The sequence below is a fragment of the Microcaecilia unicolor genome, chromosome 9 (assembly GCF_901765095.1).
Source record: "Microcaecilia unicolor chromosome 9, aMicUni1.1, whole genome shotgun sequence".
Classification (NCBI taxonomy): domain Eukaryota; kingdom Metazoa; phylum Chordata; class Amphibia; order Gymnophiona; family Siphonopidae; genus Microcaecilia; species Microcaecilia unicolor.
This window is the reverse complement of record NC_044039.1, coordinates 179,270,271-179,282,446: the sequence shown is the minus strand read 5'-3', so window position 1 is coordinate 179,282,446 and position 12,176 is coordinate 179,270,271. Positions and strand designations below refer to the sequence as shown.

General features: G+C 44.9%; 1 protein-coding gene across 1 annotated transcript in view; it reads right to left on the bottom strand.

Moving 5' to 3' along the window:
• The window catches only part of RHOJ (ras homolog family member J), a 169,035-nt gene that overhangs the window by 98,323 nt on the left and 58,536 nt on the right, over window positions 1-12,176 (bottom strand). The window lies entirely within an intron of this gene.

Sequence of the window (12,176 nt, the reverse complement as noted above, 5' to 3'; positions counted from 1 at the left end):
TTTTTTCTAAGCAATTGTACCTCCTTCTCATGGCAAAAATCAGACCTCTTCAACAGAGATGTTTAACTGGTCTGATATCTTTCCTTTAGCTACTAAAAGAATGGAATAGCAGAGGTACCGTCTACCGAGTGGCTGGCACACTCAGAGGAAGCAGAAAAGTCTTTAAAAATGAGACCAACTCAGACCAATTTGCCATGTTGAGGACAGAGCCAGATTAATATAATATTGGGTAACAGGCAAACATCCATCTGTGGCCTCTCAAGCACTTTTTATACCCCTTCCTCTCATGGATTTGCATTCATTGTCTTTTTTCTCTTCCTCCCAGGCTTCCTTCCCTCCAGACCACCTCCCCTGAAGTGGGGGGAGATTATAGGGACTGATTCTGGGGGAGGCAGCAGCAACAGGCTGCCCAGTGATCACAAGGACTGAGCAACTGAAGGTTCTTAGGCTGTCTTCGGTGCAGAACCCAGAGACAGAAGGGGTCAGTATATGACCTTTGATTGTGTATCGATTTAGTCCTTGCATTCACTCATAACCTGTTGCCATATGAAGGATCAGCCCCTGCAACTTCTGTAATGCAGCTGTGACAAGGCTGACATTCTGTATTCCCCAAAGAAGCAGTTGAGTCCTGGACTACAGTTCCCAGAAGTCCTTGCAAGAGACAGAGAAGAGGGGAATCCGGAAAAAGGGGAAGGGAGCTCCCTGCCCAGCTCAAGGCCGAGTGAGCTAGGTACTCCCTTCCCTACTAGAGGGAGATGGAAGGATGAAGCTCAGTTTCCCTGGATTCACCATCTCTATATATAAAAGGCACCACCAACGTTCTAAATGAAGCCTCCAACCGGAAGTGTGAAGGGGGAGAGATATCTGGTTTCCCCATGAGTGTCTGCCCCGCCCTCGCTCTCTCTGTAACACAAACAGTGAAGGAAAACACAGCAAAGCACGAAATCAAATCGCTCTCTCTGTAACAGTGAAGGACTCAGAGGGGGGAGGGGAGAGAGGGCAGAAGCCTTCACTATCTCTGTAACACAAACACAGCACAGCAGGAAACTTAACACTGAAGGACTCGACTCCAAGGGGGGAGGGGACAGAGAGGACAGACAGCACAGGGGAAGGGAGAGAGGGCAGAGGGCAGGGACACACACACTCCCACATGCACACAGAAGAAAACCTTGCTAGCCCCCATTTCATTTGCATCAGAAACGGGTCTTTTTTACTAGTCAATATATAATTCCCCCCAGCTGTGAGAAAGGGGGGGAAAGTTCCTGGAGGCTTTGGGTCATCAGAAAAAAGAGGAGATATGTGAGAGAGATGCCATGGAGTATGTGGAGGAAGGGGTCCAGCCCTAGAGCAGCCTAAGGAAGAAGAGCCAGCTTCCATGGAGTGGGAGACCGAAAAGGTGGCCATATGCAGTCCCTGAAGGTACAGGAGAAGGCCCTAGGGAGGAGGCCTTGCGAGGTGGGGAGGAACTGCCAGCTCTACTTTCCCAAGGGTTATCCAAGACAGAGGAAAGGGCGGGCGGCTGGCTGGCTATTGCTGAACAGGGGCAGAGACTATTAATGAGGATGTATAGTTTTCTGATGCAAGGAGCGGCCAGGGAGACTGGCTGGACTGTGGGATGGTGAACTGTCTTGCGGAAAGAGGAGAAGTTAAAAAAACCCTTATGGGGCCTGAACTCTAGGGGAACTGCATGTTTGCTGAGGCTTTGGGTCTGGTTAACACTGAATGTTTGGGGAAGACTGCATTCCAAGGACTGTGCTTTCTATCAGGAGAAACTATATCCTGAGGATTGCTTGTTCTATTCTTTTCTTTGTTTGTTCGTATTTTTCTGAACAGGGGGCTAAGGTTTGTGTGTGTGGGGGGGGGGGGGGGGGGGGGGGGGCTTACCCTGATGGACATTATAGCAGAGTTTAGGGGTTTGAACTCCCCTGCTAATAAATCCTTCTTGTTCCTGAGTCAGCAATGTTTGTTCCAGAAGTCTGGGCGCAGCAAGCCTGGTGGCTCCCTCACCCTAGCGGTAGAAGTGTACCCCCCCTTTACACATCACAGACGTAGCATTACATACAATGTCAGATAGTTTGGGAGCAACTGTGTTATCATGCACTACATGTAACATGGTGGGGACCCATAGAAAATTAATAAAGGTCAAGGGTCATGGATTTGATATATCACCTTTCTGTAGGCAGAGTTTACATATACTGTATGCAGGTACTTTTTCTGTCCCTAGTGGACTCACAATCTAAGTTTGTACCTGGGACAATGGAGGGCTATGTAACTTACCCAGGGTCACAAGGAGTTGCAGTAGGAATCGAACCCAGTTCCCCAGGTTCTCAGCCCACTGCCGCAGAGGTACACCCCCCCCCCCCGATACCTGCTCCACCTCCAAGACAAAGTCCCATATTCCCACCCACCACAATGATACAATTCTCCTGTAAACCTAGACAGTCCTTCCACTCCCATCACCTCCCTGACACACCCCACATACCCCAATGCCAATCAAGATAGTCCCCCACCCCTATCATCTTCTCAACACTCCCCCCCAAAACCTGATGACAATATGGTTCCCCCCACACAAAACTCCTGCCTGAACTCCAAACCTTGCCCCTCCAGATCTGTACCCTTCCCTCTCCAACCCACCTCCAGTGACCTACCTGGGAGTCTTCAGCAGTAGTTCAAGGGGGGCTGGGTGGCAATGGTTGTTTTTGCTGCCACATGGGTTGGTGCTGTTATTCAATACAGCACCTCTGCCCCTAGCAGTAGTCTTGTTATACCGTGCTAGTACTGCGAGGCTTCCACTAGGGGGCAGAGGCATCACATTAGATGGCGATGCCATCTTGATTGTGCAGTGAAGGACTATCATGGTAGTAAGCAAGACTACCATTAGGGGGCAGAACTACAGTAAACCCCATGTTAGTTGCTTAATGCAGCTTAGTAAAAGGGCCCCTTAGCTAGTTCACTGCTACATCTTGTAGTAAGGAAAGCCACTTTATACAGGGTATATATATATATATCCCTAAGATATTTGAATATCCATCCCTGCTATGCGTCACCACTGTACATTGGGGGTGATTATGTCTGATGATCTCAAGGTGGCCAAACGACAGTCAAAGCCAGAAGGATGCTCGGGTGCATAGGGAGAGGAATGGCCAGCAGGGGAAAAGGAGTGATAGTTCCCTTATATAAGTCTCTGGTGAGGCCCCATTTAGGATACCATATGCAATTCTGGAGACTGCACCTACAAAAAGATATAAACAGGATGGAGTCGATCCAGAAGGCAGCTACAAATCTGGACAGTGGTCTGTGTCATAAAGTGTATGGGGACAGACTTAAGGCTCTTAATACGTATACTTTGGAAGGCGGAAGAGAGGGGGATATGATACAGATGTTTAAATATCTCTGTGACATTAATGTGGTGAGCCTGTTTCAAATGAAGGAAAACTCTGGAATGAGTGGCAAAAGATGAAGTTAAGAGGTAATAGGCTCAGGAGTAACTAAGGAAATACTTTTTCACAGAAAGGGTGGTGGACGCTTGGAATTGTCTCCCGGAAGAGGTGGTGGAGACAAGGACTGTGTCCGACATGGAATCTCTTAGGGAAAGGAGGAGATAGTGGTTGCTGTGGATGGGCAGACTGGATGGGCCAGTTGGCTCTTATTTGCTGTCATGTTTCTATTGATGGCATATTGTGTTTTCTGGTACTCTAGCTAATAATTCTAATCAGAAGCTAGCACCAGGTACAGACATAAAAAGGTTTAGCAAGAGGGCAGAGAAAACATTGGTTTCTTGATGAAAATGCAATCATGTATTAAATTCTAGCAGCTGCAGTAATACAAATGAAAGAAAAACAAAGAAGCGCATCTCAAATGATAAAAGAAAAAAAAAAAGGAGTGAAATTGGGAGATGGTGAAAGTGAGCTCTACTGAACCGTGGAAGTCTGAGGTTAGCCCAAACCAGCACTGAATGAATGAACAACTGTAGCAGATTTTGAGTGGAACATGCTGAGATATAGCACCCAGCATTACAATACTCCAGCTGACTTTTCGTGGCTGTGGTTGCTGCTTTTAGCCTTACTTCACCGACTCCAGTGCCAGGAAAGAGCTGCCCAGTGTGTACTTGGCAGTCAGCAGCAGAAGCTATGATGGTCATGTGTGAAATCACCTCTGAGAGCCAGGTGAGAGCTTGCATGTTGTAAGAGCCTGGAACAGTTTTTGTATGAGTGAGCCCTAATTATGAAACAGCCCAGAGATGCTTCCCAATCAGTTCCTTGAGCTAGATCATGAGCATTTTGCAAGAGTGCGGATTCCCTTTTAACATAATCAATAGAAATAAAACAAAATAAAACATGGAAAAGAAAATAAGATGATACCTTTCTTATTGGACATAAAACATTTTTCAATAACATTTTATTTATTTATTTATTTATTACATTTGTATCCCACATTTTCCCGCATACCAGTAGGCTCAATGTGGCTTACAGGTTCTGGAGAGGAGTGTACCAACTCTGGGAATATATACAGAGTGAAAAATAGAGTAACAGTAGGTGCAAGGAAGCTGATAAGGTTCCGGAAAAGAGAATACAACTCTGGGACGAATATATAGTAGTATATAGAGAGAAGTAATCCCAATGAAGCTGATAAGTCTCCGGGGATAGGACTACAGCTTCTAGTGAGCAATACAGAGTAGGATAAGGGTAGAAGTACATGTAATTATACCTGGAGTGGTAAAATACGTACAGTTGAAGTAATAGGGTTATGTGGAAGGGGTATTGTTCATTTCTTAGATCGAAAGATGTGATGCATTGTTCATGAATTAGTTCGAGTCTGCTGGGTAGACTTTCCGGAAGAGGTGTCTTGAGGTCTTTTCGAAATTTTAGATGGGTGTTCGCAGTTCTAATGTTTCTAGGTAAAGTGTTCCAGAGCTGGGTGCAAATGTAGGAAAAGCTGAATGCATATGTTGATTTGTATTTTAGTCCTTTACAGTTTGGGTAATGCAGGTTTAGAAACGTTCTTGATGATGTTTCTAGTTGGTAAGTCGATAAGTTCGGTCATGTAGGTTGGGGCCACACCATGGATTATTGTATGGACCAGAGTGCAAATTTTGAAGGCTATTCGTTCCTTGATTGGTAGCCAGCTTAGGAGCCGACTCTGTGGGTGCTGTGGGTGCTTAAGCACCCCCAATATTGAGAAAATTCCTTGTATGTGTCCAGGGAGGGGTTATTTCCATTACGCTTAGCACCCCCAATAATTTTGAAAAGTTGGCTCCTATGGTAGCCAGTGCAGTATTTCGCGTAGGGGTTTAGCACTTTTGAATCTTGTCTTTCAGAAAATGAGTCTAGCTGCTCTGTTCTGCACGGTCTGGAGTTTTCTTAAGATCTGTTCTTTGCATCCCGCATATACGGCGTTACAGTAGTCAACATGTGATAGAACCATTGTTTGAATTATGTTACAGAAAGTTTCCCTAGGGAAGAATTGTTTGATCCGTTTGAGTTTCCACATTGCATGGAACATTTTCTTCGTGGTGGCAGAGGCTTGGCACTTCAGGGTTAGGTTGGTGTCAATAGTAATTCCAAGGATCTTCAGTTTGTCCGATATTGGGAGAGTATGTTCCGGGGTTTTTATGGATGAAGGGAGGTTTGTTTTGTGGTGAGAAAAGAGAATAAGGCAGTGAGTTTTTTCCTTGTTGAGTCTGAGTTTGAATGCCGATGCCCAGGCATCCATTAAGCTTAAACTAGTCTTTATTGCAACAGTGATTTCTGTTGGATTAGAGTTGAACGGTATGTAAATGGTGACATTATCCGCATACAGAAAAGGATTAAGATTATGCTTGTACAGGGCATGAGCAAGGGGGATCATCATCAGATTAAATAATTATGTTTACACATAATAGCCCCATCTTAATTGATCATATTTAAAACATATTTTCTAAACAAGTAAGTCTTCAGAAGAATCCTAAAATGAGTATAACGGTAGCAGTAAGCAAAAAGTTCCATATCTCTTTATCCAACTTCTCTGCTTGAAAGGAAAAAAGCATATCAACCAATTTAAGGGGTCCTTTTACTAAGGTGTGCTGAAAAGTGGCCTGCGCTGGTGTAGACGTGTGTATTGGACGCACACAGGTCCATTTTTCAACGAACCTACAAAAAAGGCCTCTTTTTTTTTGGCTGAAAATGGATGTGCGGCAAAATAAAAATTGGCACGTGTCCATTTTGGGTCTGAGACCTTATTTCCACCCATTGACCTAGCGGTAAGGTCTCACGCATTAACTGGACGGTAACGGTCTACATGCATACAAGACCAATTACCACCCGGTTAGCACCACGCACCAGAAAATGGCGCGCTTAGTGGATGCGCATAAAAAATGAAATTACTGCCCGGGCCATGCTGTAGCTGGGCAGTAGTTCAAAATTGATGTACATAGGACACGAGTAGGTGCCTATCAGGGGCATTTTCAGAAGAGAAGGGCGCAAATCTTCCGACACAAATTGGGAGATGGGTGTCCTTCTCTCAGGGTCGCCCAAATTGGCATAATCGAAAGTTGATTTTGGGCGTCCTCAACTGCAGTCTGTCGCGGGGACTACGAAAGTTCACGGGGGCGTGTCGGAGGCGTAGCAAAGTCGGGACTGGGGCATGACTAAGAGATGGGCGTACTCGGCCGATAATGGAAAAAAGAAGGGTGTCCCTGACGAGAATTTGGTCGACTTTACTTGGTCCATTTTTTTCACAACCAAGCCTCAAAAAGGTGCCCAAACTGACCAGATGACCACTGGAGGGAATTGGGGGTGACCTCCCCTTACTCCCCCAGTGGTCATCAACCCCCTCCCACCCTAAAAAAAAATTTTTTTTATTTTTTGCCAGCCTCAGATGTCATACCCAGCTCCATGACAGCAGTATGCAGGTCCCTGGAGCAGTTTTAGTGGGTGCAGTGCACTTCAGGCAGGCGGACCCAGGTCCATCCCCCCTCCACCTGTTACACTTGTGCTAGTAAATGTGAGCCCTTCAAAACCCACTGTTCCCACATGTAGGTGCCCCCCTTCACCCCTTAGGGCTATGGTAGTGGTGTACAGTTGTGGGGGGGGGGGGGTTTGGGGGGCTCAGTACCGAAGGTAAGGGAGCTATGCACCTGGGAGCAATTTGTGAAGTCCACTGCAGTGCCCCCAGGCTGGTGTCCTGGCATGTGAGGGGGACCACTGCACTACGAATCCTGGCTCCTCCCACAACCAAATGCCTTGGATTTGGTCATTTTTGAGATGGGCGTCCTCAGTTTCCATTATCGCCGAAAACCGGGGACGACCATCTCTAAGGTCGTCCATCTCAGCATTTAGGTCGACCATCTCTAAGGTCGACCTAAATGTTGAGATTTGGGTGTCCCCGACCGTATTATTGAAACGAAAGATGGACGCCCATCTTGTTTCGATAATAGCGGTTTCCCTGCCCCTTTGCCGGGACGTCCTTAGAGATGGCCGTCCCCGTTCGATTATGCCCCTCCACGCGGCTTAGTAAAAGGAATCTAAATCTTTTCAAGTATCTTAATGTTGGAAAAATTGCTGGAATTAGTGATCTAGTCTTCCTAATTTTCTTCTGAAAAACAAAGTGATTCAGCAAGTATAGTGGAGATAATCCATGCGGCACCTTAAGGAGAAGACAGCCAAATTTGAAAAGAATTCTGGCATAAACAGGGAGCCAGTGACTTCACAGAAAATAGACTGAGAAGCTGTCATACTCCTTTAAAGAGTAAATCAAAACACAATGCCATAGTTTAGTTTTCAGCCTCTTTAACAATAGTTTTGAAGAGCCCAGATAAAGAACATCACAATAATCTAAGAGGCTAGATATTCTGCTTGAATATATTATAGCACTAATTAAATGGTATAGCACTAATTGCAGTATTCCAAAGAGATATTAGAGCAGATCTACACCTTATTATTATGTTGTTTTATGGATTGTAAAACAATGTTCATCGCAATGAATATGCTGAGGGAAATGAAATGGTAATTTCAACCTATTTTTGTATTTCAGGAGTTGAGGCAATCTATGATTCTTCCTAGCTTCGTCGGCTTCCTAGCTTTTAACTCCTTATTCACCAGTTCAGTACTCATGTTGTTTTAATCATTCCTATAATAATTGAAACTCCTTGAACCCTTATTTATCCTGTTTGTCTTAAATAGATTGTAAGCTCTGTCAAGCGGGGACTGACTCTTATGTGTTTATGTTCAGCGCTGGGTACATCTATCAGTGCAATAGAAAGAATAATAAGTAGCAGTAGTAGTAAATATGTGCTTCCATCTCCCCCACTCTTCCAAACTCCCTCGTAAGAACATAAGAGTAGCCATACTGGGTCAGACCAATGGTCCATCTAGCCCAGTATCCTGTTTCCAGCAGTGACCAAGCCAGGTCACAAGTACATGGCAGAAACCCAAATCGTGGCAACACTCCATGCTACAAATCCCAGGGCAAGCAGTTGCTTCCCATGTCTGTCTCAATAGCAGACTATGGACTTTTCCTCCAGGAACTTGTCCAAACCTTTTTTAAACCCAGATACACTAACCGCCATTACCACATCCTCCGGCAAAGAGTTCCAGAGCTTAACTACAGTGAAAAACCATTTCTTGCTATTTGTTTTAAAAGTATTTCTATGTAACTTCCTCGAGTGTCCCCTAGTTTGTACTTTTTTGCAATGAGTAAAAAAAAATCGATTTACTTCTACTCGTTCTACACCACTCTGGATTTTGTAGACCTCAGTCATATCGCCCCTCATCCATCTCTTTTCCAAGCTGAAAAGCCGTAACCTCTTTAGCCTTTCCTCATACGAGAAGAGTTCCATCCCCTTTATCATTTTGGTCTCTCTTCTTTGAACCTTTTCTAATTCCGCTATATCTTTTTTGAGATACAGCGACCAGAACTGAATGCAATACTCAAGATGCGGTTGCACCATGGAAAGATACAGAGACATTATCAGGCTTATTTTCGAAAGAGAAGGGCGCCCATCTTTCGACACAAATCGGGAGATGGGCGTCTTTCTCCCAGGGTTGCCCAAATCATCACACTCGAAAGCCGATTTTGGACGTCCTCAACTGCTTTCCGTCGCGGGGACGACCAAAGTTCACAGAGGCGTGTCGGAAGCGTAGTGAAGGCGGGACTGGGGCATGCCTAACACATGGGCGACCTTGACCAATAATGGAAAAAAGGGTGTCCCTGACAAGCACTTGGGCGACTTTACTTGGTCCACTTTTTGTTACGACCAAGCCTCAAAAAGGTGCCCGAACTGAACAGATGACCACCGGAGGGAATCGGGGATGACCTCCCCTTACTCCCCCAGTAGTCACCAACCCCCTCCCACCCTAAAAAATTTGTTTTTAATATTTTTTGCCAGCCTCTATGCCAGCCTCAAATGTCAGACCCAGCTCCATGGCAGAAGTATGCAGGTCCCTGGAGCAGTTTTAGTGGGTGCAATGCACTTCAGGCAGGCGGACCCAAGCCCATCCCTCCTTACCTGTTACACTTGTGGTGGTAAATGTGAGCCCTTCAAAACCCACCCGAAACCCACTATTCCCACATGTAGGTGTCCCCTTCACCCCTTAGGGCTATGGTAGTGGTGTACAGTTGTGGGGAGTGGGGTTTGGGGGGGCTCAGCACACAAGGTGAGGGAGCTATGCACCTGGGAGCAATTTCTGAGGTCCATTGCAGTGCCCTCTAGGGTGCCCGGTTGGTGTTCTGACATGTGAGGGGGACCAGTGCACTACGAATGCTGGCTCCTCCCACAACCAAATGGCCTAGATTTGGTCGTTTCTGAGATGGGCGTCCTCAGGTTCCATTTTGGCAGAAAATTGGGGACAACCATCTCTAAGGTTGACCTAAATTTTGTGATTTGGGAGTCCCCGACCGTATTATCGAAACGAAAGATGGATGCCCATCTTGTTTTAATAATACAGGTTTCCCCGCCCCTTCACTGGGACATCTTGCGAGGATGTCCTCAGGAAAACTTGGGTGCCCCTTTCGATTATGCCCCTCCACATTTTTTTGGTCTTATTTTCCTCCCTTTCCTAATAATTCCTAGCAACCTGTTTGCTTTTTTAGCCGCCACCACACAATGAGCAGAAGATTTCAGTGTATTATCTACAACGACACCTAGATCTTTTTTTTTTGGATGCTGACCCCCAAGGTGGACCCTAACATCAGGTAACTAGCTGAAGTGCTAAAGTTAACCAGGCAGCAGTCTGAATATTGGCTGGTGCCTGGTTAACTTCCGGGTGACTACTGACACCTGAATATTCCATGCCAGGAGCTGCACATGCCCCGACATTGAATATCCAGGATCAGTTCAGCCTGTGGCTGTGAGCGGCTCAGACACTGTATACCACTGCAGGCTGAATATTGAGCGGATTGTTTTTATGGACTATGTCTGTTTTCTTATCCCATCTTTTGTATGTACTAATACATTATTGAAGAGCCCATTAAAAAGGAAATGTATTATAAATTTAAAGCAGTCCGCCAGCCACTTTTTGCCTTTTGATTTACTGTGTCTAACTATCAATAATCATGAACTTTGTTAAGCTCACTACCATAACAGTCCTTCATTCCCACCTAAGATGGCGCCTCCATCCAACGTGGTGACTCTACCCCCTAGCGGAAGTCTCACAGTACTACCATAGTACAGTGAGACTACTGCTAGGGGACAGAGATGCCATATTTGAAGATGGCGCCAACCTTGCGGCAGCAAAGGAAAAAATGTGACTTGAGAGCAATGAAATTACACATTTGAAAGGCCCTTCTAAGCATTTGGGCCCTCATGTGGATCTCTTTTAAAAACCTAAACCTCTATTGTAAGCACAATTGGGGAAGTTCTATAACTTGGCATCTTGATTCTATGCGCCAAGTGCCAATTCTGTTATAGAACACTGGCATATCTTGGCATTGATGCACGTTCATTTAGGCGTTCTATGGCTGTCGTGAGTTGGTGTGGCTAAGTGCGTCATGCAGTGCATGCAACTTGTAATAGTCTATTCAGTGTGTAAGTAGGAGACACACCCATGCCCCACCCTTGTGAACAACCCTTTGCAGTTATGTGCTATAGCACTTAGCACTCCCTTATAGAATAGTGCTTAGTACACTTGTGCATGTAAGTGCCATTAAGGCACTATTTACACTCACAAGGCACATGTTACTACATGTCTTTTGACATTGCAGAATATGGCCACTAGGTTTTTGCATCATGCCCGCAAATTTCATCATGTCTAGCCTTTATTGGATCACTTACTTTGGTTGCTCGTCTTTTATAGGTTTCTATATAAAGGTACTGCTTTTGACACGTAAAGCTGTTCATTAACACTCCCCCAGTTACCTGGCTTCTACGATTACTCTTTATGTTCCTTCTCGCATATTGCGCTCTCTTGCTACTTACTGTTTGGTCCTCCTGGCCCTAGTCTTCAGAAGGCATGAGTGGATACGAAAGAGTGCTTTTTTCTTTCTGGTGCCTCATTTGTGGAATAGCCTTCCACAATTTTTGAGAGAAGAAAAATCCTTTGTTCTTTTTAAGTACCTTTTAAAAACTAATCAGGACTCGGAGCTGAGACTTGACTGGCAGTTAGGAGTGTTTATACTACCTGCATTCTTTCCTATTTGATATTGTAGTTCTTTTCTTAATTTTTCATTTGGATTTGTAAACCACCTTGATTTGCATTTGCAATAATGGGGTTATATGAAGAATAAATATCCATAACCATAGAATTGCCTTTAAAGTAAGTGAATACAGTATTTTGAAAAGTGATGCACAAAGAGACAATAGCTGGGTTCTTTTGTTTATCATGCATGTTTGTCTTTTCTTTGTTTCTTTTCTTTGTATAGGGTTGTGTATATTAGAAAGCACTTTAGTCCAATCCATAGCAGTCAAGTTACTCATCAATGTCCATCATTTTGACCATGTTACTCCTCTTCTCTGTTCTAGACGTTGGCTATCAGTTTCCACTTGTATCATATTCAAGATCTTTCTCCAAGTTTATAAATCTAGGCTCCCCTCAGCTCCCACCTATTTCAATAGCCACCTCATCCCCTACACCCCCCTCCAGTATCTCCGCTCGGCTGACAATCTTTTGGTCCTACCCTCCCCAACCCAACTCCGTCTATCTCTTGCCATTCTTCATTCTGCTATATTGGTCCTAAGCTCTGGAATGACCTACCATTTAAAC